Source organism: Crocuta crocuta, unplaced genomic scaffold, assembly GCF_008692635.1.
Source record: "Crocuta crocuta isolate KB4526 unplaced genomic scaffold, BGI_CrCroc_1.0 scaffold377, whole genome shotgun sequence".
NCBI classification, from domain to species: Eukaryota; Metazoa; Chordata; class Mammalia; order Carnivora; family Hyaenidae; genus Crocuta; species Crocuta crocuta.
The window spans coordinates 698501-721156 of record NW_027528209.1 but is presented as its reverse complement, the minus strand read 5'-3'; the positions used below and the strand labels follow the sequence as shown (position 1 = coordinate 721156).

Below are 22656 nucleotides of genomic sequence, written 5' to 3'. Positions count from 1 at the left end.
GCTAAAGGTAGAGCCACGTAGAAACTCTTGAGTGTTACCTTTTTTTTAATATAAGAGAAATAAATGTCTATTCATATTTTAGCCACTTTTAAAGACTCTTCTACTTCCTTGAAACTGAAATTATATATATCTAATATATTAATTAATATAATATATAATTAATATATATAATTTAAATTATATATAAATTTATACATTTANTCATTGGCCTAGCACAAAATGAATTCTAACAGCAATATTTTAAAGTTCAGAATCTTCTTTTTTGACCAGAGAATTTTTTTTATTTGAGAGAGCACATGTTTGGGGCCAAAACTGACTTCTTAAATATACACTCTTTCTTGAAAATCAGAAATTAAAAAANGTGACCTGAGCCGAAGTCGGATGCTTAACCGACTGAGCCACCCAGGCGCCCCTAATGTTTATTTTTGAGAGGGACAGAGCATGAGCGGGGAGGCGCAGAGAGAGAGGAAGACACAGAAGACTCAGCTGGCTCCAGGCTCCAAGCAGTCAGCACAGAGCTTGAGGCAGGGCTCAAACAGAAATGGTGAGATCATGACCTGAGCTGAAGTCAGACACCCAACTGACTGAGCCACCCAGGTGCCCCTAGAAGGCATTGTTGTTGGGACAATTATTGTGTATTGCAAATGTGCTTTTCTGTTTTCAGCTTTGTGACGTTGACTCTGGACTCCCCATGGACTCCCCAGGAGCCATGTCTGCTTTGCTAGCAGGCTCTGCGTTATTCCCGCCAATCCTGGGAAGAAGGGAGGAGGCGCGATTGGAGCTTCAAGCAGGAAGAGAAGTCCTGCTCCTTTTTAAAGGCTTCGTCCGCTTGTGGTTTCTGTGGGCATCAACCCCAGCAACTCTCCTTCATCCTGACAGAAAGAGTGCCTTCCTGCAGAGGCTCCTGAAACCACTCTATGCGTGCCCAACGCTTGCAAACCAAACATACTCCCTTTCCCCCACCAGAGAACATCACCAGCCAGTCTGCATCTCCTCCCTTTTTTTTTTATGTTTATTTACTTTTGAAAGAGAGAGAGAGAGAAAACATGTGTACAACTGGGGGAAGGGGAGAGAGGAAGGGGGACAGAGGATCCCAAGCAGTATCCCTGCTGGCGCTGACAAGGGAGAACCTGATGTGGGGCTCCACTGTGCAAACAGCGAGATCATGACCTGAACCGAAGTCAGATGCTTAACCGACTGAGCATCAGGTGCCCTTCTGTTTCTCCACCTTGAAGATTTGATTTTCAGCTCCATTAGGCACTCCTTCTAAGTTTTTAGGTTTTGATAATCCAAATCTCTTCCCTTTGATACATCAACCCTAGAAATGGTAGCTGTTGCCCCCTCTGTTTAGTAGTGTTCTCTTTTTACCCTGCTGGTTACTACCTACATAACAACTTCATTCCTGGGGTTGACAATTCTTTTTACTTAATTCTAGTTAAATAAGTGACATGGTTTGTCTCCTCACTGATATAACCATTCGCAGAATGTAAGTTATAAAAATCTGTGATACTCAAGCAGCACATTACCTCAGTATTGCAGTCACTATACACTCAAATGAATTATTCCATAGCGTCTCAGACAACCATAGGGTATGTATCTTAACATTCAATTCTCAACGCGTTCAGACTGCTGAAAACCTATTTTTGTAATCGTTACACCATCATCGTGCTTCAAGAGTGAGAACATGTTTGCTTTTCCATTTGTGACTAATAGAATTAAGCCAAAAGAGGAAACTTGCCATTTGGGCATCTTTCTTCATTTTATATGATTCTCTTCTGCAGCTGACTGTCCAGCCATAAGGACAGCAATGCCACATACGGAGTCGAATTACAGTGACCCCATTCACAGATCAAGGATGACCAGCTGACTCGGATTCTCGGCACTTCCTTCTGTGTAGGACCAGGGCCACTAGCCCATGCAGTCCTCAATACTTCCAATGTGAGGGACAAAAAACTCTAAGGTGAGAGCCACTGGGACCTGGGGGTGGAATGGTTTGGGAAAGACAGGAGCAGCACCGGAAAGGTGAAAAATGAAAACACTTTCAGAAAAGCCACTTAGCCTGAGGTTTATAGGGCTTCAAGGCAATCTGGCTGTCCAGGTGGCCATTTCCAGGCTGATTTTGAATAGCTAATGAAAATTTACACTTCCTGTCTTTCCTTCGCTGTGAAGAATTTTCAACCAAGAAATAAGTTTCTTCGCCTTCATTCAGTCAAGTTGTCAGGTGCAGACATAATAGTTTATGGTGTTGGGAAAGTTATGCAAATAGAAAATGGGAGAAATACACTCTTTACACTTCTAAGTAGAGCCTTCTGTGAGGACATTTTATGTTGTTAAGGCTCATAATATCACCCTATGAAAGCTATTGTTAGATTGAGCCTGTAATTTTCACTCTATATTGAGTTTCCAAATCACAGAGTACTCAAGAGTCACGAAGGCCACACAGGTATGCCCATGTAATTGTAGTGTTGTCATCTGGAGATCTGGAATGGTGGAGAACAGGTTATGGACACCATCAGTACCATCCCATTAGAATCCTATCATGTATAGAAATTCAAAGCGTAGGCAAAAAAAAAAAAAAAAGTGGGGAGTCAGGCAATGGAATCATAAACAAGGATACAAACCAAATGGAATCATAAACAAGGATACAAACCATCTTTTCTGACATTTGGAATACTTAAAAAAAATTTTTTTATGTTTTATTTATTTTTGAGAGAGAGATAGAGGCAGCGTGAGCAGGGGAGGGTCCGAGAGAGGGGGAGTAACAGAATCTGAAGACAGGCTTCAGGCTCTGAACTAGCTGTCAGCACAGAGCCTGACATGGGGCTTGAACCCATAAACTATGAGACCATGACCTGAGCTGAAGTCAGACGCTTAACCGATTGAGCCACCCAGGTGCCCCTGGAGTACTTCTGTTCCAATGAAATAGCTCTATTCCAAATAGCTTTGTCAAGACTTTAAAGCAGTGGTTGATAGGCCAAATCTGGTCCATAGATAAGTTATCCTTTGGGCCTGCTTAGAGTTAAAAACGTTTGAATTAGGTGCCATTGTTTTAAAATTGGGAGATGTCACGCAAATCAGGATTTTGGTTTCTTTTGAGAAAGTGGGAGATCTGGCCTTACAGAGCCCACATTCCAATGTAGCAACAAGCAATATAAACATACAGAATAAAGGCTGTGCCTGGGGTGAGACAGATATTCTTTACTATTCCAAATTTCTCATCAGCCCCTTGAGTTATTTATTTGCAGTTCATTCTTGATTCTCAAAGGCATTTGAGTTCCTGACCGTTTGCGATCCTTGCTGTAAAATGCTCCTTTCCCGTTTTTCTCCTCAATGAAATGTTTGAAAATCCCTTCAAGGCACACTCGCTCTCAGTCAACTGGGAATCCAGTTGAAGTCTCTTCAAGGGGAGATATTTACTAAAATCATGACATATTTATTGGTAAAAATTCAGAAACAAAGCTTCATAATGACAGCAGAGAGAGGTGGAAAGATTTATTTCTAGGAGGGAAGGGAACATCCAAAAAGAAAAGAAAGAACCAGTGACCTGAGGAGGAATTTTCATGCATTATTGGAAGGTCATAGGAAATGATGCATCTAATTTCTGAGAGAAAAAAATCAAGCAGCTAGTGTTTAGATCAGCCACAGGAGAGATGATAGAAGGAAAATAAAAAAAGAAAGAAAAACACAAACAGGCAAGAAATGTGTTTGGAGACCATCTGAATTTTTTGGAGGCATTCCCGTAATTATTTAGTTACCATTGATATAATAAAAGTTACTCTTCTCCTTAAGCTAATGATTCTTGATTTACCATTAAATGATTCTTCAGATGAAGAATGTTGGATAGCTTCAGTTATTAATCTAAAGAAAGAATCGGTCAGTCAAAAGAACGTCAACAAGCCATTAACAATATATTGCTGGATTTCCAAGATTCAGGGTGGAAATACGTCCTAAGAGAATTGTGCTTCTTTGTATGGATTACAGAATCTGGCACACTTTTTCTTTCTGACAAACTGGCCAATTTGTCAAGTACCACCTATAAATTAGCTTGAACTGAAAATGTTAAGAACAGTTTAAGAACAGCATAGCAATTCCTTCTCAGCCTTGGTATCAGATATCCATCAAGGGTCTCAAGTTGACGCATTATGATAAAACAGTGGAGGAAATGACAGATACCATTTTAGAATCTGAAAATTGCAAATAGATGCGTGTGTCTCGGAGCCCCTGTCCTGTGATATGTTTGCACAGAGTTCCCACTGCCTCTATGCTCATGATTTATTGTTTCGGTGTGCTACCTCAGTGTGGTATCTTTGGCACAGACTCACAAGCCACAGAGTGGTAGTATCAGAAGGGTCTTCACTGCATTAGTGGGTCCAGGTATTCCAAAGAATACAGCTGGCTTTGAAGGGAGGTGCTTGGCCAGGGGAGATTGGCCGAGGAGAGATGGGCTTCCCTGTATCCTGGAAGAACCTTTCCTTAACCACATCACCCACGTGACCAGACAACACACAACAGTCTTAGCATTACCCACCTCCGGGAGGTCCGTGCCTCCCATAGCCTGGCTGACACTTAAATTGATTGTCATTACCATTCATTGCAGCCATCAACACCCTTTGTTAATGCTCTCTCCACCCAAAGCTGTTTCAGAGGAAAGTCCCTGGGAAGAAGGTCAAAACCCGGGCTGAGCCCATGAGACAGGCTGGGTTTCTGCTGCACGGGTGTCATAAATGTGCCTCTATTTTCTGCTATGCTCAGCATGACTTCCCTGGTGATGCCTCTGGAGACCCCGGGATTTATGTACAAGTTCAAGGCTGTTTCTGAACGTGGGCTCTTGGTTGCTGTTCTCCCCACATTTCCCATCCTCCTATGTAAATAAGTCATCAAAAAGCTATTGTTGGTCCAGTTGACATTTCTGACTCATGCACAAGGCGCTCTTTCACAGGCCAGATGGTTCGAGATCCCTGACGGTTCAGTCTTTCATACAACAACCTTTCATTGCTCAGGGATCTTACATGTATGGGGTATCCCCTGCTGAAGGAAACCACTGGAAGCCATCCCCTGGGGTCCCAGAGGAACTTGTCCATCCTTTCTATCCCCAGAGCCCAGGCCAAACATGAGATGTGGTGACAGCTCTTCATTTGCAAACCTTCTTAGCTTGTAGTTTACTTTCTTTGGTGGTTTAAAATACACTGAAAGTCTCCTTCTGCCCATACCCGGTAGTAACTATCAGAGAGTAAGGAGGTCAGTGTATCAACTGCTTCGTTCTGTTTTCTTTTTGTGAACTAAAAGAAAACTTGTGTGTATTTTAAGTCATGCCAAAGATCAGAAAGATTGGCAGAGGTGATTAGAAAAGTTCAATTTAGGGGCGCCTGTGATCCTCATCACAGGCAAGGGGGAGCCAAGGGCGAAGCAGAAGCTATCAACTGCCCCAGGTGGGTTATCTCTGATATTCATCAGGCACTCCCACTTTGGCATAAGGATTATTTTAAGCTGAAGGCAACTGGGAAGAAGCAGATACAAGGAAAGCAATCTGCCCTCCTTCTATCTGCCTAAAAGCAGGACATGAATTTGTAATGTCTCTCTTTTCTAAACCAGGAAGCACAGGACTCACCAGACAACTCTAGGCTCTTGTCAGCTCAGAGACCAGCATCAAGAGGAAGCTATGTAGCGGCATCAATAAATAGCCTATATGGTCCATTAGTTTCCCCCATATATTTACCTTCCTATAGTTTGTCACCTCCAAAGGCTTGTATCCCTTTTTCTTTGTCTTGTCGCTTCTTCACAAATGTATTATTTGTTGTTGTTAAGTTTCTATATATACCTCACACTCTGACCACCTGGAGAGTTACTCATCACTGAGTCCTCTCGTGTGGATGTGCGAAGTGCATCTTAATACACTCTGTTTTTATCATGTTAATCTGTCTTTTGTCAATGTATTTTGCAGGCCCAGCCACTGAACCAAAAAAGGTACAGAAACTTTTTCCTCCCCTACAGAGCCCTAGCTTACAAAGGAGTCCCCACCATGCTGCACCAACGACACTGTCTGTGTAACCCTATTAAATGACATCAATAGTTCACAGCCATTGTGGGTGAGCCATTTAAAACCCATTGTATACAGAAACATAAGAAGCAAAAACGAAATTTGGAATAGACTTGGATCTAATTGTGGAAGTTTGCATTTTCCTAGGTGCATTTCATCCCATTCGGTTTGATCACATCGTGATCCTTTAAAATGTATCTTGTTATCTAGATATTAAGAATTAATGTTAACATTAGATCTGAAGATGACAGGATGATTATATTCTTTTTTGAAAATTTTTAAATGCTTGTTTATTTTTGAGAGAGAGGGAGAGGGAGAAAGAGCGCTAATGAGCACAAGTCAGAGAGGGGCAGAGAGAGAGAGAGGGAGACACAGAATCTGAAGCAGGCTCCAGGCTCTGAACTGTCAGCACAGAGCCTGACATGGGTCTTGAACTCACAGACTGCGAGATCATGACCTGAGCTGAAGTTGGATGCTTAACCAACTGAGCCACGCAGGTGCTCCTGATAATTATACTCTGATCTGCAATTTTTACTAAGATAATTACAGATTCACATGCAGTTCTAAGAAATAATACAGAGATCCCTTCTACCCTTGTCTAGTTTCTCCTAATGGTAACACTGTGCAAAATTATACTATGATATTTCAACCAGAATATTGATATGATACAATCTACTTTTATCTGCATTTGACTGTGTGTGTGTGGATTAAGCTCTATACAGTTTTACCACCTACAAACATATGTACCACTTTAGTCAAGATACTGAACAGTTCCAACATCACATATGATCACTCATGTTACCAAGTTATATCCACCTCTCTCTCTCCCACCACCTCCTCCAAGTCACCATCTCTTATTCCTAGACATCACTAATCTGTCCTCCACTTCTGTAATTATTTTCCATTTCAAAATGTTCTATAAATAGGATCATGCCTGGGTGGCTCAGTCGGCTAAGTGTCCGACTTGGGCTCAGGTCATGATCTCATGGTTTGTGAGTTTGAGCCCCACATAGGGCTCTGTACTGACAGCTCTGAGCCTCGAGCCTGCTTCAGATTCTGTGTCTCCCTCTATCTCTGACTCTCCCCCACTCACACTCTGTGTCTCTCTCAAAAATAAATAAACATTAAAAAAATTTTTTTAAATGGGATCATGCTATATGGAACCTTTTGGGATTGGCTTTTTTTCTCTCAGTGTAATTCCCCACAGATGTGTCTAAGTTGCTGTATGTACCAATAATTAGCTGCTTTTAGTGACTGAGTATGATTCTATGGCATGTATGTACCATAATTTGTTTTACCTGTTCAACAACATTTGGACTTATTATAGTTTGGCTATTACAAATAATGGTACTATGAAAATTTGTGCATAAAATAATGTCATTTGAGCTGGTTCTTAAAAGAAGCAGAGGATTTAGATAGGGAGGGAAGAGAGAAAGACATTTCCAGCTGACAAAGACAGAAGCGTATGCAAGGTGGGAATCCAAAAGAGACTGATGTGCTTGAAAAATTGTGGGACTTTGATTTGTGGCAGGAAGGACAGGCATAAGTATGGCGCATGTGAAAGTTTGTGGAGGGAGCATTTGAGTGTGTGTATGCCCATAAGCAGATGGGTCTGTAATCAGGTTTGAGGAGATGAGGGTATGTCTGGGTGAGTGTGTCCACGAGTGTGAGTGTGTAGATGGGTATTAGTGGGTGGGGGTGTGAGGGTGGGTGTGAGTAGGTGAGTGGGATTGCATGACAGGTGGGAATGTGGCATGTGAGTGCAGGAGTGTGGAGAGCTGATCGTGAGTGTATGTATAGGAATGTGTAGATGGATATAAGTGAATGAGTATTGGTTTGTACATGAGTACATACAAAGGTATGGGAGGGATAGGTATGATGTGAGTGTAGAGATAGATGTGAGTGTGTGAATGGATATGAATTGTTAAATGTGGTATGTATATTAGTGTGAGTACTTGTGTGTTTAGATGAGTGTGAGTGATTGGGATGTGTGCATAGGTGTGAGTGGCTGTGTATATATATATATGTATATATATGACTTGGTAAATTAATCTGTGTGTGTATGTGTGTGTGTGTGTGTGTGTTTGTGTGTGTGTGTAGATGGGTAGTAAGATGTGGGTGAAATGGCAGAGGGGGAAAAAGTGATCAATAACATACTTATGTAACAGGAAATGTAATTTGAAAATAAATTATGAAAGTATTATAGCTAATTTCAGGAAATCTGATCACCTTATAGGAAATGGGAAACCTTTATAGATTTTCTTAAAATACATGCAACACATGATTCAAAAAAGATCCTGAGTAATGAAATCTGGAGAATATCAACACTTCATATTTAAGGACTACACAAAGATGATGTTCTTTAGTTTCCTAAAAGGATCTGGTGCAGAATTTTTTCTAAAAGCAAATATTTAGTAGGAAAATAGATAGCTTTGGTTTACAGAATGTGATTTGTACCTAACATGTGAGCCTATGTGTAATACACAAAGCCAGTTTTGTAGGTTCCTCCAATTCTCAAAATCTGTTTAAAGTTGTTTCAAACAGTTTCCTCCACGTCTCACCTTATGTTATTAGTAGCTGATGTATGTCTAAATATTTCTGTTAAAAGTCCTGACAAATACTTCTGGACAAGAAAGCAAACTTTTGCTATAGAATTTTGCTGTATTTAGACAGAACTTAAAAAGTGAAAGAATCAGGACACCAGGGTGGCTCAGTTGGTTAAATTTCCGACTCTTGGTTTCAGCTCAGGTCATGATCTCACAGTTCATGAGTTCAGCTCTGCGTTGGGCTTGAGGTAGCAGCACGGAGCCTGCATGGGATTCTCTCTCTCTCACTTTCTCCGCCCTTCCCCTGCATGTGCTCTCTCTCTCTCTCTCTCTCTCAAAATAAATAAATAAATATTTTTAAAAATGAAAAAGTTTACTTCAAAGAGCATCGTCCCTTGAGGTGTTACACCAGTTCACATTCCCCTTTCTGTGTGGCCTGAGATCTTGTCATTCAGATCATAAGTTTGCTACTGTTGCATCAAGGGAAAAAGCCCAAGTGCAAGCAAACTGTGAAAGCCACTGGTAAGGTCTTATTTGCTGAGTAAAGGCAGAAAAAGTAGCTATAGCAAAGACTCAAGTAATACTCAGTCTCCATTCCAAAGTACGTTTTTCGCACCCCTCCTACAAATTTAGACCCAGTTGAAATGTTAACTTCAAAATGCTTATCAGTTGTGGAATCTTGGAATATGTAACTTCACAGTGTCTCAGCCTCATCTTATGTTTAGTGGGATAATAATACCTTCCAGAGTTATCATGAGGATCAAAAGTAAGATAAAATGCTTAGCACAATGTGTGGTAGGTGGTAAGTATGTCACCATAATTGTCACTATATGGCTTTCATGGCTGTCTTCTTCATATTTTCATAAACTCAGCCAGTGGGAAAATGTAATTAGGAGACTAACTATAGATTTTTGAAATCATTCTCCTTTCACGAAAATAGTCTTGAGGGATTCCAAAGTTTCTATTCTTCGGCCAACTCCAATCATATTTTGTTCACGTTTTATTCCAACCAAGACCTTCCAACCTGCAGCAATACTGAAAAGTGAGGAGATACAGGAGCACATTCTCTCCAGTGATCAAATCAAATCAGTATGAAATATGTGACCTGATTCCCGATCCCCAGTCGGGGAAGAATGGAACAGAGCTGGGTGCAGGACAAAATGCTGCCAATCTGTAGGCTCACCAACAAGTCTACGAAATGATGTGACATGAAAAGAAGAACGGATCCAATCACATTCCCCTCTTGGGGAAAATAATAGTAACGGTTGCTAAAGCAGAGAGGTCACTTGAGAGAGAGAGTTGCACATCACAGCAAATAAGTGATGCTGAAGAAGAAGGCAGAATAAAGGGAACAGGGATGGCCACGGGTGGAAGAGAGTAGAGCTGGGAACAGGCTGATATCAGGACACTCTGAGCTGCCATGGCTATGAGGGCACAGAAGACGTGTGAGGTTCTTTACTCTCTACATCTTACCCTATGTTTAGAGGATATCTGTGTTCCTGGAATGTCATGATATTCCTATCAGATACAAGGAGAAGCTTGGCCCACCATGTCCCAAGTTCAAAGTGAAATCTAGATTCAGATGGTCTCCCTGTCAATCACATCAGGTACGAAAAGGTGAAAAAGCAATGACACAGTTGGGATTGCCAAGCGTGGACTGTGGGCAGGCCTCTCTCTCTGCCTTTCTTCCTTTTTTTTTTTTTTTTAACAAGTTTTTATTTTTTTTAATGTTTTTATTTATTTTTGAGAGAGAGAGATAGAGACAGCATGAGCAGGGAAGGGTCAGAGAGAGAGGGAGTTACAGAATCTAAAGACAGGCTCCAGGCTCTGAGCTAACAGTCAGCACAGAGCCAGATGCGGGGCTCAAACCCACGAACTGTGAGATCATGACTTGAGCCGAAGTCAGACACTCTACCGACTGAGTCACCCAGGTGCCCCTCTCTCCACATTTCTTAAAAAGAGAAGCAGCCTGTGGGCTCTAGTTCTCCTCAGACTTTTCAACAATTCAAGAAAGAGACCAGATGAACATAGGGCTGAAAACCCAATGGGGAAATATCACTCTACTCTGCAGAAGTCAAAAGAGCTTGGTTGAGAAGGTTCTTCGATTTTTGTCTAGAATTCTGAAACTATGAAAACTTGCCTACTGATTTCTTTTGGTGTCTGGGGTAGAGAAGAGATTCTATGCAACTTTCTGGCCAGGGAGTTCCTTGGAGCAGGTAGGTCTTGTGGTTCCTAAGCCCGAATTGTTAGATTCTCCTGTATTTCCATGCACAATTGTCCTAATAAATGTGCCACTGTCTCAGGCACTTCAATATGGCAAGAAGGCCTGCCTGGACCTGGATTTATTTAATAATTCATTCAGTGCAGAATGCTGCCTCTGGCAGTAGACTCCAGAACAGATACTGTGTGACATAATTTTTGTGTTCCCACCACCACCGCCGCCACATTATTCATTAGAGTTATTTCCAAATAGCCCTACCCTTCCCCCTATGAGTTAATAGGCTAATTTCTACAATATGTTTACTTTGATTACGTATTGTTAAGATTTTATGGCAGTGGTGCCTGGATCACTCAGTAGGTTAAGCGTCTGACTCTGGATTTCAGCTCAGGTCACAGTCTCACTGTTTTGTGAGTTCAAGCCCCACATCGGGCTCTACACTGACAGCGCTGAGTCTGCTTGGAATTCTCTTTCTCACTCGCTTTCTCTCTCTGCCCTTCCCTTGCTAGAGCTCTGTCTTTCCCAAAACTAATACATTAAAGAAAAAAGATTTTACATTGCTAAAATTAAAGAAAGTCCTAGTCCAGTCAGTCACTTAAAAAAATAAAGGTGTATCTTTTTATCAAAGTAAGAAGTCTGGAGGTCATGAAAGGCTCCACAATACCAGTGAGGATCTTGGCTTTTCCCTCAGGGACAAAACTACTGCACTAGTACTATAGTATGATTTAAGTCATGTCATTTCCCTCTCTTCCTACAGAACAGATAGATCAAGCGTAGGGTCCCCAGTCCTAAGGTCTAGGCGAGCTCCTCCCCTATATGGGTTTTCTGTGATGGTTTGTGGTTAGTCCAGCTCCCTGGAAAACATTCCAGAGAACCCCATCATCGGTGTCCATAGGCATCATGAACATCCTCTTACGCTGTCCTCTCTTCCCTTTCCTGACTTTGGATGCCCGGAAGTCCCATCCACAAAGGTTATTCCACTAGAAGACAGATAAGGCAATTTGTCATGTGACTTCTAAGCATTTCATCTAAAAAGCTTTTCCCTCTTTCTCTATCTTGAGAACGATGTTGTTACCCTGCATCTCGAGGTGGGCAAGCAAGTGCAGCTGGGATGTACTTAGCCAGATTCCCATTTGCTTTCAGTGAGCTTTGGCAATGTCTCAGTGCTTTATTCCCCCTCCTCCCACCCCCGTTTTTTTTCTAGAAGCTTCCACCTAAATGTTTTATGCTGGTTTTCATTTATTTGTTCATGCCATTGTGTACTTAGTTTTCTGACTTTTCCAATACTAAGATCTTATATACCATATTTATAGAAAAATACAGAACAGGTTGACATATATCAAGACGCTATGTAATCAATATGTGAAGATGCACAGATTGAGAATCTGTACTGTATATATCATGCAGAAGAATGATATACACTTTAGGCTACAAATCTTGGTCCTTTCTGGTTATAAAATTCCAGTTGTTACAAAGTTAACATTGAAATAGATGCCATCACATTAGAGATAATTACATTGTTGATGAATCACAACAGACCTTATTTTATTTAGGAAAGCAATGGACAGTGTCCAATTAAGTCATTTTAGCTAAAACAGTATTCCAATGCTATTTATCAATAAGCTTCTCCCAGGAGTCTTTGTTGATCACTTATTTGGAGATTTCTTGTCTCCCAGAAATACGGTAATAGCTAAAATAATTAAACTCCACTTGACATTGTATTTGACATAGGAAACAGGCTATGAGGAGGAAAATATGGTTTTAATTTTTGTTGATCAAAATATCATGTGTTTCATATATAGGATGGTTCACTTGGAACTGAGGAGGTAAAGCAATCCAAGATTTATCTTACTCTAATGTTGCACAACCATTCGGTATTTTTGAGGAGAAATGCCATGAAATGATTTAAGTAATGTAAACCCTAATTTCTTATTACACATTTATGATTTTAAAATGATCCATAATGTAAATAGTTTTTCACAAATTATATACATGTATTTATGTGCCTCCAATGAATATATATGCTTGCTTAGCAAGAGGCTGGAGTTTTATCAGCTATAGTTATTATCACGTCACTGAGTACTGTGCTTCCAAAAGCTCCCACACAAGAACACAGGCACTCACGCGCGCGCTCACACACACACACCTCTCTACACATATTCTTTCTAGGTCAGAGAATATATTGAGAATCATTGTCAGGATCTTCACTTAGCAATGAATCCACGCCAGGACGCATCTCTTATTTGGTAATAATATGCTGGACTATAACCAGGTCAGATGGTACTAATAAGGACAATTATTGGCTGGGAATTGAATTCTGACTCCATCTCCAATTGTTTATTTCTTCTCCATTCCTCATTACTTCTCAGTTTGTTCTTTGTTCCTTTCACAGTAATTTTACTAAAATAACTTTTGATCATATCTCTTGACTTGGAAGAAGTCCCAGTGGTGGGAAGTTCAGGCTGAACCGATCACGAGGGTGTTTTCCTTTATACTCCGGCTATTCAGCTAGGTTCTTGATCTTAGTGTGGACTTGCATGGGATATGAGGGGTCTGGGAGAAGAGAGCAAGAGGAAGGGTAAAAGGCACTACCTTAGTAGACACTAGAACAACATTTAGCATCTCTTTCTTCCCTGAATGATCGCCTATTAATGATTCGGCAGAAAAGTAAACATCCTTTCCCACTCTGCTCATCTTATTCTACTTTCTGCTCACTTTCTCACCTCCTGTGGTCTCTGCTTTTTGTGTCTTCATGCATCTCCATTCCTACATTCCTTCACACATGTCTCACATCAAAGTTCTACCCCTTGGATACTGGATAACACTTTGTGAGAGTATATTAATTCACAGGGGAACATTTCCACATCTCTTGTTGACTGGGTAGGTATTAGTTCACGGCCAGGCAGGTAAATGGATGTGGCTCACTGGTCATGTGCCACTTCAGCAGTAATAGACAAACAACCACCCCACACTTCTATTTTTTCAGAAGAGTCATATTCAACTCCTTAAATCACAGAACAGATCCTAAACCTCCCTGCAGTGAATGTTCCATGGTTGTTCCACTACCTCAAAACAAATTCCAAACTCTTAGCCATGAAGACCCTCTGCGACCTGGTTCTTCTTGAAGTCTCTGCCTTGGTGTTTCTTTACTCTCTCCTGCCAGTGCTGGCTTTATCCACGCTCACCTTTCAGGTGCTCAAAGGATCCAAACCTCTTCTCACTTCAGGGTAAGTTAGGGGAGGGGCTGAAAAGGGGCTTTTGGTGCGTGCTCTTGCCAATGCTTGGAATCTTCTCCCAGTTCTTTGCAAAGCCTTCTCATTTTTTCTCTATTTACATATTGTGAGTTCAAAGAGATCCTTCCTGGGGCACCTGGGTGGCTCAGTCACTTAAGCCTCCAACTTCGGCTCAGGTCATGATCTCACGGTTCGTGGGTTCGAGCCCCGCATCGGGCTCTCTGCTGACAGCTAGCTCAGAGCCTGGAATCTGTTTCAGATTCTATGTCTCCCTCTCTCTCTGATCCTCCCTTGTTCACACTGTCTCTCTGTCTCTCAGAAACAATTAAAAACAAAACAAAACAACACAAAACAAAGAGATCCTTCCTGGGGCACTTGGGTGGCTAGGTTGGTTAAGTGTAGACTTTGTTTCAGGTCATGATCTCACAGTTCATGTGTTCTAGCCCTGCATCAGGCTCTCTGCTGTCAGTGCAGAGCCTGCTTCGGATCCTCTGTTTCCCTTTCTCTGCCACTACCTTGCTCGCACGCTCTCTCTCTCAAAAATAAATAAACATTAAGAAGAAAAACCTACTGGGTGGCTCAGTAGGTTAAGCATTTGACTTCGGCTCAGGTCATGATCTTCTGGTTCATGAGTTCAAGCCCCACATTGGGCTCTGTGCTAACTGCTCAGAGCCTGGAGCCTGCTTTGGACTCTGTGTCTCCCTCTCTCCCTGCACCTCCACCACTCGCCCTCTGTCTCTCTCTCTGTCTTTCTCTCTCTGTCTCAAATATAAATAAACAATAAAAATTTTTTAAATAAAGAAAACCCAAAAAACAAAGAGATCCTTCCTGACAATGCTTTTTCCAGTAATTTTTTTCTCTCTCTCAAACACACATACTGATACACACATGCACACACATACCCTTTATGCAGAGATACACATGAGCACATGCATGCATATACATACACACAGAATACACATCATGCACACATAGACACACATGCACATACACATGCATGCACACAAGCACCTCTGCACCATCTTCGACAGATACTACCACAGTGACTTTGTTCTTTATATTTTTCACAGCACTTACTATATTTTTGTCTTGTTTATTTGCTTGTATAGAATTTGTCTCCTTCACTTGGATGTAAACTCCAAGACATTAGGGACTCATTTTCTCTCTACATAGTTATATCCCTAGTCCTAGGCACAGAGTGGGTGCTAACCAAATAAAACTGAATGTTGAATGAGGTGACTGAGATTAGCTGGATTTTATATTAAAATTTTTTAAAAAGTTTAAACAGAAATCAATGTATTTAAATAGAGGGGTGAAAACATTATTAACAGGACTTTTGGAAAGGAAGGGCTAATAGCCATCGTTGTGGTATTTTCTCAAATCTTGGGGATACCTGACCCTCTAATCCTTGCTCCTTGTAATCCTCAAGGAATTAGGAATTGGTTTTCTAGCTTTAGCAGTCTAACCCTACCAAATCCAAGGGAAATGAGAATCCAGCCAAGGACTCTGTACTGGACCTCATGGGAAAGACTATTTATTAACTAATGAGCAAAAGCATCGATGGCCTGGATCTTCCCTCAAGAAGGGAGACAGACAGGGAGATAGACAGACAGATAGACAGAAGTGATGTATGACTAGATCAGGCACTGGAGGCCGTATGATTAGGCAGAAAGCTGAAGAAGGACCTGAGAATTTGGCTTTCTTGCTCTGAGCTCATTCATATGTGGTCTCTCTTGATCACATGCATTTTGAGTGCAGATGACTTTCAAAGTTTAATTCTCCTTGGAAGTCATATCTCTTTTGAAGAGAACCACAGAATACTGGGCACTCAGAGGAAGAACAGTTTCAAAGCCAACAGTTTAAAGGCCAGAGACCTTTAAAGGTCAATATATGAAATTGGAAGGTATTTCCTCAGAACCGAAGATGAGACAAGGGTCAGCAAACTACGGCTCACTAGCCAAATTTGGCCAGCTGTCTACTTCTTTTGTAAATAAGGGTTTACTGGACCAGAGTCATGCTTATTCATTTATGTGTTTAACTTTGGCTGCATTTGCCCCACAACTGCAGAGTATATGGCCTCCAAGGTCCAAGTTACTTACTATCTGAGCATTCAAAAGGAAAAGTTTGAGGGCTCCTGAATTAGAGCATACAAATGAGACTCCATTTTATTTTAACAGTGAAACACCCATCATGAATCAGTGTGAACTCACAAAAGAGCACTCAGTACTGCCAGAACTCTACCAAGTTTTGCTTGCAAAGGACTCCCATCAGACTCCCCATAGTATCTTCTCTCCGAAACACCTCTCACCCTCGCTGCACTCTGGACATTCTATTTGTGGCTCATCATCGCTTTCCACCTCTCAAAAGCTTGCTTCCCGTACATTCTCCCTCCCTGCTGCGCCAACACGCCGTATGTTATGTGTTGTGCCACACTTGTATGCTGGGGTATTTAGGAAATGCTGGTGTGTTTTTAAGACTCCACAGGAATCACCACCTGCTTCCTCAGGAAGGGTGTTCTGGAACTGTTTGCATTCTTCACCACTTACACTTTGTTTCGTTTTGTTTTAGATTTTCATATATTCTAGAAAATGTTTCATTCATCAGAGAAGCTGGGGAAATTATTTAGATGACATTACGTCCGGCCGTATTGAGGTCCAGTCGGCAGAGAAATTTCTCTTAGAAATCATATATGAAATTCTAATTCTACAATAAGCTGGAAAATGCAAATGACAGAAACGATCGTTTATATTCTGAGGCTCAGAGGAAAGGGAAGTTTTTGACAGTGACGGGACACTTGGAAGACCTGAGGGAATGATGTACCTTTGTAAACACTTGAGTGTTGATACTTTGCTGTCAATTCATAGGGATGTATGAAGACATTTAGTCTGATGTTTACTTTACCCAATACAGATTTTTTTTCTCTATAATTATGAGGAATATGATGTTAAACAGGCAATAGAGTGGAGATTATAAATGTTTCCTTGCAAAAATTACGAGCCTAGAAATATTCTTCTTCCCTCTTTCCTTGTCCAAAACAGGGCCTGGAATGTAGTAGACACTCAAGAAATTATTGAATGAATGAAGGAAAATTAAGGTCACGTATCATTCTGTATAAACGCTTTGGAAAATATCTATCTATTTTGCTGGGATTATCATTCTTGAATACATTTCTGACTCTATGTTCTTGGGGCTTTGTTCATTATAGAATCACTTAAAATCAGATTATTGCCAAGGGAGAAATGTGGACAACAGGCAGGAGACAATGCCCAACCTAACTCAAACTCCTGTGCATAGTTCCATTGGCAATAAGTCATGGAAAGGCTCCACTTGAATATTTGTTTTTAATATGTGTTGCATTACTTATAAGCCAAGAGGAGCTGGCTTATTAAAAATTAACAATGCCAATAAAGACAGATAAAAAAAAAGTTCATGTAACAGAAGAGAGCCCAGAAATATATGGCTGGTTCACATATGCAGTCAAATGATTTTTGACAAAGATGCTAAGACAATTTAATGGCGGGAGGAAAATCTTTTAAACAAATGATGGCCAAGAGTTGGATACATGTTGGGGAAAAGTTAATAGCAGTTCTTTGGTTTCACCACACATGAAACTTAAATCAAAACGGGTCATAGAACTTAAATATAAAAACTATCATATATAACATGTGCAAGTATGAAAGCTATAAGGTTTCTAGAAGAAAATAAATAGGAGAGTATCCTTATGATCTCGATAAGTACCAAGACTTCTTAGACAAAACATAAAACAGCACTAAACTTAAAAGAAAAAGAATTAAAAATTTTCCTTCATGTCAATTAGACACTTCTGCTCTTTAAAAGCCAAGCTATAGATTGGAAAGAAACATTTATAAGACAAATATTTGAAATGGATTTACATATAACATATATACACGTACCTATAAACAAATTTCAAACAACCCAATTTTCAAAAATGGGCAAAAGCTTTGAATAGATTCTGCACAACAGGAAAAGTATAAATAGTCCATACATTCGTGAAATAAAATTCGACATCATTAGCTGTTAGTCATAAGCAAAATCCAAACTAAAATCAGAAATACCACACACTAGGATGGCTAAAATTAGAAAGGTTGCTAATACGAAGTGTTAGTGAGGATGTGGAAATACCAGAACTCCCTTATAGGCTTGTGTGTGTGTGTGGTGGGGGCGGGGTGGGGGGGAGGTGTGTGTGTGAAATATATAAACACTCTGGAGGACAGTTTGGCAGAATCTCACAAAGTTAAGCCTATACCTACTTACTGACGTGGACATTCTATCCCTAAATAAGTAGCCAAGAGAAGTGAAAACATATGTTCACAAAAGACATATATGTACAAATGTTTGCAGCACCTTTTGCTCTTAATAGTGAAAAATTTTAAGCAACCACTCAAGTGTCCATCAGCAGGTAAGCAAGTAAACAAATTATGGAATATCCATGCAATGGAATATTACCCTACAATAAAAATGAACAAATTGCTGATGCATCTAATGACATAGATCCCACTCAAAAATACTTTGTTGAATAAAAACAATCAGGAAAGAAGAGTATATGCTGAATCATTCCATATATGAAACCCTACAACAGGCAAAGCTGATCTGCAAGTGGCAGAAAATGGATTGGTGATTGCTCACGGATAGGTGGGTGGGCAGAGAACGCAGTACAAATGTCAATGGATGTGCTCTTATATTGATATCACTGGTGGTTGGATGGATGTGATCATTTGTAACAACTCATCCAACTGTGCACTTCAAATGTGTGCATGTTACTGGAGGTGAATTACATGTTGGTAAAGATGATATAAACAAGAAAAGAAATCTCTAGAATGAACAAAGAATGTGAACTTAATAAAAGCAAGATATCAGTCTTCAAGCAAGCTCGCATAAAAATGTTCAACTTGGTTAGTCAGGGAAAAGCCAATTATAACCACAGTGACTTATCATTTCATACCCATTATAAAGTTAAACATACATCTATCTTCAATTTCTATCCTGGGTCTGAGCCTAAGAAACAGGAAAACCTATGCCTACCAAAAGACTTGTACGAGAATGGATACAGCAGCTTTAGTTATAGGAGACTCAAATGAGAAATAAGCCAAACATTAATGAATAGGAGAATAGGTAAACAAATGTGGAATAATCCTATAATGTAGTAACACTCGCCTATAAAAAGAATTGACCTAGTGATACACATAGCAATATGGAATGATCTCAAAAGCATTCCACTGAGTCAAAGAAGTTAGATCCAAGAATATACACTGTGTGAGTCTATTCATATGGACATGGACAGCCGAATCATTCTCTGGTGCAAGTTATCAGAACATGGTTGCTCACAGAAGGATAATTCCCTGGAAAGGGTTTGAAGAAACTTTCTGGGTGATAGAAATGTCCTGTTTCTTGATTAATGTGATGGTTTACATGGTTATATATATATTGGTCAAACTCCCTGATTTTAGGAATTTGAATTTAAGAACTCAAGATCAGTTACATTTCTCCATGTACATTTTATCTCAATAAAATATCTGCCGAGTCAGTTGAGTAACTATAGCCCTTATCACCCCTTTTTCTTTCAAGGATAACTTGGTTAAGAAACATATAATCCTGGATTAACATAAAACATATTTTTTCTGCCTTTCTTTGAAGAAAATTATTTTTAAATCATTACAGGCTGAAATACTATTATTGCTTCAAGTGGAATTTGGTTCTCTTTTAGCCACTAAAATATGTAATAATCCATAGTTCACATTATTGCTGGCATCATCCTATGAAGTAAAATGGTATTTGTTTTTCTGTGTAGCAGTACTTGTTTTTTTTTCCCCGAACGATTAATTATTTTATTTTGGATTCCTTTTCGATCATGAGAAAGTATTTACTACATAACAGTGAGACAGAGTGGAGATCAAGATTACCTGAAATAAGAATTTATGATTAGCTGAAAGGTATGTTTGGAGACTGATTTGTTAGACAACAGAGAATAAGCATGCCTTCTGAGAAAGCCTCACCTTGTGATACTTGTTTTCACCCTTCTACTTCAGCTTTTAGCATGGCCAGCCCTTCTACTTCAGCTCTTTTAGCATGAGCCCCTCAGGGAAGGGGTTGGTGGAAACAGGCAGAATTAGCTGGGCACGCCACGATTCACATTTCCTCTTGCAAGAGTTGGGACAGTGTGTGTGGCTGCCTGAAAGAGAAGCCGCAGCCTTCGTCGCCTGGAGGTATCCTGGCAACCTGTCAACAAAAGGGACAGGACTGAGTTCTCTAGTAACGGACTGGAAAGATCCACAACAAGTGATGAAGAACCTTGGAAACCAACAGTAAAACAGGTATGGATTTCAGCTTTCTTTTAAGTTGAGTCCAGGAACTTTACCAATGGACAAAGCATCCAGCAAGGAGAGAGGCGCATGAATTGAAATCACAAGGCTCTTCTTAGAGTGGGAATGGAGTGGAAACAACTTGTTTTTTTCCCTAAGGGGGAAGAAACAAAATTTACTAACTATCTTACTGAAACTTTCTAGGGTCTTTAAAAAGCATATGTATAGTGAGGAGGCCTGGGCTCTTAAAGACAGAGACGGGTATTTTCCATGGCTCTCAAAGGGTAGATGTAGAAGGAAATATAAGATGTAGAAGTTATGGGTAGTTTATTTTCTACTGTGTCCTAAGTTATGCTGAACAAACTTCTTTTTTTAATGTTTATTTATTTATGAGAGAGAGAAAGAGCGAGCATGAGAGAGAGAGAGAGAGAAGAGCACGAGTTGGGGAGGACAGAAAGAGAGAGAGGGAGAGAGAGAATCCCAAGCAGACTTCACGCTGTGAGTGAGTGCACAGCCCAACACAGGCTTCGAATTCACAAACTGTGAGATCATAACCTGAGCCTAACTCAAGAGTTAGTCACTTAACTCACTGAGCCACCCAGGTGTGCCTAGAGCAAACAACTTTAAAAACTAAAGTCAACATTTTAAAACGTATCTGAAAGAACTATTTTTTAGGCCCTGTATTTAAAAATACTCTGAGACGTTAAGCTAATTGTGGTACATTTCTATGATGAAATAGTCTGCATGCACTAAAGCTCAAGAGGTAAAACAGTTTATAAACATGGGAAAAGGCCACTGTATGTTTTTGAAAAGAGAAGCCACAAAACAGAAAAAACACTACAATCTCATCAAACTGCATGTGTGCATATGTGTGCACAGGCATGTGCTTAACTCAAAGAACAGATACCCAAAGGTTAACAGTGGTAGTTACTGGAAAATGATGTTGGAAGTAGTCTGTTAAATGTTCCTTAAGATTAGGAGTTGGGGGAAAAAACCCTAACCTCTAAGATTCTAAAACACTGTCCCTTACCCCCAGATAATTGAATTAGGATATATAAGTAATTCACAGGACTGTGACTTCTGTTGAAGTGACTGTATACCGCATCTAAAGACCCTGCTGGATTATTAAAGTCCATATTCTATCATCTCTAATTCTCTAAAGATGAATATATATGTATACATATATATACACATACATATGAAAATATATATATACACACACATACATACATACGTACACACACTCTACAGAGATTTAATGATATCTCAATCACACTATCACTTAAAATAGTTCCGAATGGATGTGTTTCTTCTGAAACCTTTCATAAAATGCCACAGATAAGTGATAAAGCATGCCTAAAAGGACTTAAGAGCTATCCTAAGAGTGAGAGAAAGAAAATTTAGTTTTACTTACTTATTGAAAATTTATTTACTTATTTTGAGACAGAGAGAAAGAGCACGGAGGAAGGGCAGAGAGATAGAGGGAGACAGAGGATGCCAAGCAGGCTCCACACTCTCAGTGTAGAGCCCAGCTCTGGGCTCGATCTCCTGAACTGTGAGATCATAACCTGAGCCCAAACCCAAGAGTCAGTGGCTTACGCAACTGAGCCACCCAGATGCCCCAGGAAAACTTGGTTTTACACTGGGCTTTTTACGAATCTGTGGGTTTACTTATCTGTGGGTCCCTAGTTACCCTATTTTGTACTTTACCCAAACTCCATGTTTTCTCGGCCCTATTGTGAGCTCAATGAGACATTTCTAAAGAAATTGCCCAATAAATAAACACCCTCCCCAGTGCACACACAGTATCCCAGTTCAGTGGCCAGCTCTTTGGGCCAGATGGCAGGAGAACAGATAGGAAACGCTGGCCGAGGGCAGGACAGCCCCGGGAAAACACGGAGAACAGATACTGCCGTGCTTAAATAGGGCAAAGAGTTCTTTATCCCGACTGGGGACACTGCTCTGCGGAGGACCGCAAACAACAGCTTCCGGCCGCGGGCACACGTGTTAGCCCGGAAGCTCACCGCACCTTCGAAGCCCTCTCTTCCTGGTGGGGTGGTGAGCTGCCAGCTGCTTTTCTGCATTTATCAGAGCTGCTTCTGGAACTGGCCACGGAGGAGTCTTTGTTCTCTTGCAAATTCTGGACCCATTTGAAATTCATGGGTTTGTAGTTTCAGCTTAAACTGAACTTCCTACAGTTCAAATCTATTTCATCGGCAAAACAGGCCTCCGCATGTCTCTGTGTCTCTCTTTCTCTGCCTTTTAAAGGGACCGACACCGTTAAGAAGCTTATACTTAACAA

At 40.5% G+C, this 22656-nt stretch overlaps 1 protein-coding gene across 11 annotated transcripts in view; it reads right to left on the bottom strand.

Moving 5' to 3' along the window:
* Window positions 1-22656, bottom strand: part of ZNF474 (zinc finger protein 474) — a 68890-nt gene that overhangs the window by 30242 nt on the left and 15992 nt on the right. For 9 of the 11 annotated variants that reach the window (XM_077753003.1, XM_077753006.1, XM_077753005.1 and 6 more), the window contains one exon: window positions 20049-20271. The exons of the other annotated variants lie outside the window; for them this stretch is intronic. The gene's annotated coding sequence lies outside the window, so the exon portion shown is untranslated. The remainder of the gene's footprint in view (window positions 1-20048; window positions 20272-22656) is intronic. 11 annotated transcript variants of the gene reach the window in all.